General features: G+C 35.8%; 1 pseudogene; it reads right to left on the minus strand.

The window, feature by feature from the left end:
- Window positions 1–2,285: 2,285 nt before the first annotated feature.
- LOC129536214 (olfactory receptor 4L1-like) lies at window positions 2,286–3,211 on the minus strand (annotated as a pseudogene).
- Window positions 3,212–3,857: the final 646 nt, after the last annotated feature.

Consider the following 3,857-nt stretch of genomic DNA (forward strand, 5'->3'; position numbering starts at 1 on the left):
GTGGGGTATGTGGTGAAACTTTGGCGTCTAGAAGCCCAACCTGCTATCCCCATTCTCCCCCAGCACCTGGACTCTATCAGAATCATCACAGCTCCAAACCTGGTGAGATAAGTACTAGTTCTTTGGGAATCCTCTGTGAAGTTGGGATGCTAGATCCATAAAATAACTCTTTCCCTTACAGGTGGAAGCTGAGAGCTGGAATATTTTATCCACTCATTCTGTGCTGAGTTATGGAGAATCAATTATATAACTGGCCCAGCTAACTGCCTCTGTCTTCCCCCAGACAGCCAGACTGTGACAGACCTGTCAGAGCTCCAAGACTAGCAAGACCTGAATCTCCTTGCCTGATTTGGTGAAACTGATTTTTCATTCTCCAGGGGTAAAAGAGACTTTCAATTGGTTTCAGACTTCTCACAAAGAAAATCTGTCGACTAATTGCTGTTAAATTGGTGTGTTTATTGGAGAGCAATGGACCAGGGATTCCTCCTCTCATGTTGCTCATGTCACTCTTAGCATCAAGTAGTGAGGTAAGCTGTGACGTGAATGAGTCTTGAAAACATTGAAGAGAAGCCAGTCTAAAAAGACCACATCCTTGCTTCCCTCACACTTCTGGCTCTAGGCAACCATTAGTCTACTTTCTACTTCTAAGGGTTTGCCTATAAAGGACATTTCATACAAATGGACTCAGTAAGGTGTAGTTTTCAGTGACTCATTTCTTTAACTTAGCCAAATGTTTTCAAGATTCATACATAGTGTAGCATATGCCAGTACCTGATTCATTTTTATTGCCAAATAATATTTCATTGTATGTATATAGCATGTTTTATTTATCCATTCATTAGTTGATGAACATTTGGGTTGTTTTAACATTTTTACTAGTATGATGAAAGATGCTGCAATCATTTTAGTATAATTTTGGGGGTGTACATGTGCCTTAATTTCTTTTGAGGATGTATTTGAAATGAAGTAACTAGGGCACATGGTAATTCTATATTTAACATTTTTGAGGAACTGCCAAAATTCTCTCCAAAATGGTTACACCATTTTGTATCCCATCAGCAGTGTATATAAGGGTTCCAATTATTCTACATCCTTGTCAACCCTTGTTATTTGTCACCTTTTTGATTATATCCATCTTAGAGAAATAATCATAATTTTATGGGACAACTTTAGGTATAGCATAAAACTGTTTCACTGGTATTTTTTTATGAGCATTCTGGTCAATAATATGTTATAGGTTATTTTGACGTTTGTGAACTACTAAGCATGAATTTAGCTTGCCATGCAGTTTAAAGAAACAGGCTACTAACATGCTGTAAAGAATCCGAGCACTGCATTTTAACAGCATCACTTTGGATGAACTTGAAGATGCATTGAATGGAGAAAAAACCCTATATACTTCTTTAGGATTAATTTCAAAACTATTGCCTAGAACAAGAAGAAATGTTTAGTCTCTCGAATTGGGGAAGAAAATTTAAGTTTAGTCATCAATAAGTTTGGGATTCTGAATTCAGCAAGAAATGCCCCCTTGCCCTTAACACTAACAAGCAAATGTTAATTTGCTTATAATTGCAAGAAAAATTGCAAGTTTACCAAAGACAATTGAACCATAGTTTAAGCACTTGGAAAAGACAAGTTACATGGTATATTACATAAAATAAAAAAAAAATGTGCTTCTACTTTTATTTCCTTAGGTTTGAAAGTCAACTGTGAATACAAATGGAATTTCTTAGAGTGTTTGATTTCAAGGCTGCTCTATGCAGTTCTATTGAAATTGCCCTTCTATTGTTTTTTCCCTTTGGTATCTTATGTTCAGTCTAGCATTTTATATTTATGATGCTGTCAAATATGACTTTTTATTCATACATTTTCTTTCATTTGTTTAAATTCTTTCAATCATAATTTGTTCAGGATGTCTCATTTAATGATAGTATAAATGACTATGAGTATAAATGATAGTATTATGACTGTCATTAACAACCCATTTCAATTAAAGTAATCTCTAACAGTAATCACCATGTTTTTATATTTATTTCTTCAGTAACAAATATATATTGCCTGTATCATAAAGTATTTAATGATTTTTATATGTCTATTTTGCTGAGATCACTAATTATCATTATAACAGCATTGAATAAATTTAAAACATATTATCATTAATTTTGTATGCATCAGTTATGATTCTAAAATAAGAAAGTAAAACTATGTATTGCATATGTATTCAAATTATATTCGCATTATATTTGAAAGCTGGGTTACATATACAGTTCTAAAATCTAAAAGTTCTATGTGGAGCTAACATTTTGGAACCTTAATTTTTTCATGACCTCTTGCATTTTCTGATTTCTCAAGGTGTAAATAATAGGATTCAATAAGGGTGTGAATACAGTGTAAAATACAGCAAGGACTTAAATGCTGGCAAAACTCTTGAATGGCCAGGCATACATGAAGATACACGGCCCAAAGAACAGACTGACCACAGTGATGTGGGCAGACAGTGTGGCCAGAGCTTTGGAGAGGCCTCCCGATGATCTTCGTTGCACAGTGGCCAGGAGGACAGTGTAGGAGACAAGCAGGAGGAGGAAACAGATGACAAGAGTCCACTGTCAGCAATGACAAATAATTCCAGGGTGTATGTCTCCACACACGCAAGCTGAATCACAAGCGGAAGGTCACAGAATATGTTGTCTATGATGCGGGGGTCACAGAAAGGCAGGTTTACCGTTAATACCATCTGACTCATGGTGTGTATAAAACCAATTGTCCATGAGAGTATAACAAACCCGTTCAGCAACCTGTGGTTCATGATTTTCCTGTAGTGCAGGGGTTTACATACAGCCACATATCTGTCAAAAGCCATGGCTACCAGAAGAGTCATCTCAGCACCTCCAAACAAGTGCATAAAGAACATCTGAGCCATGCATCCCCATATAGAGATGGTCTTGTGTTCAGTGAGCAAGTCTCTGATCATCTTGGGTGTGGTGACCGTGGAGAGACACATGTCCAAAAAGGAGAGGTTTCCGAGGAGGAAGTACATGGGAGAACGAAGGGTGGAACTGCATGTCACTGTGACCATAGTGAGAGCGTTTCCCAGCACAGTAGCCCCATAGATCAAGGAGAATGTCACGAAGAAGACAATCTGAAGTTCCCATCCTGCAGAAAATCCTTGCAAAATAAACTCAGTCACTACAGATCCATTTTTCAGATCCATTTACTCAATTCAGAAAGATTCCAGATGTTGTTTATATACAAAGAGAATTTTTTTAAAAAGCCACAGTTAGCACTGACTGACATGGGATTGCAAAGAGTCAAACACGACTTATCAAATGAACTTCAACAAAAACACCAACATTTTTTGATTTCTATTTGATGAGTAACAATTTGTAATATGAGAATAGATAGTCTTAAATCTCATATCTTTTGGAGTTGCTTTCTCAAATCCTTTTCTTATCATTCTTCACAGTGAAGAGTTTGCGTGTTGTGTGCAAATGGTATGTCGTGGTTTAGAAGTAAATAGTGAAATGATTCAATCCTAATGTATAGATATTGTTTGGTTGTAATATATCACACTAAATTTTATTTGCTGAGCTTTTTAGATGTTATTCTTAGGAGGTAGAGTGATCAAAATTAATTATAATTATGTGATCACTATGTCATAAGCTGTGTTGTATTTCACATATGTTAACAAGGTTTACTGTTATGAACATAGCAATCTCGTTATTATAATTATCCTAATTTTGTATTAAAGGAAACTTGGCACAGATGTTTTAAATGACTTACATGAGCATCTGGGCAAGTAGCAAAACACCATATTCCCTCCAAACATAAAGGAATGTATATTTATGGTCAAGTTATTA

Source organism: Moschus berezovskii, chromosome 9 (genome assembly GCF_049115385.1).
Source record: "Moschus berezovskii isolate FMDL1 chromosome 9, NW_MosBer_1.0, whole genome shotgun sequence".
In the NCBI taxonomy this organism is placed as follows: domain Eukaryota; kingdom Metazoa; phylum Chordata; class Mammalia; order Artiodactyla; family Moschidae; genus Moschus; species Moschus berezovskii.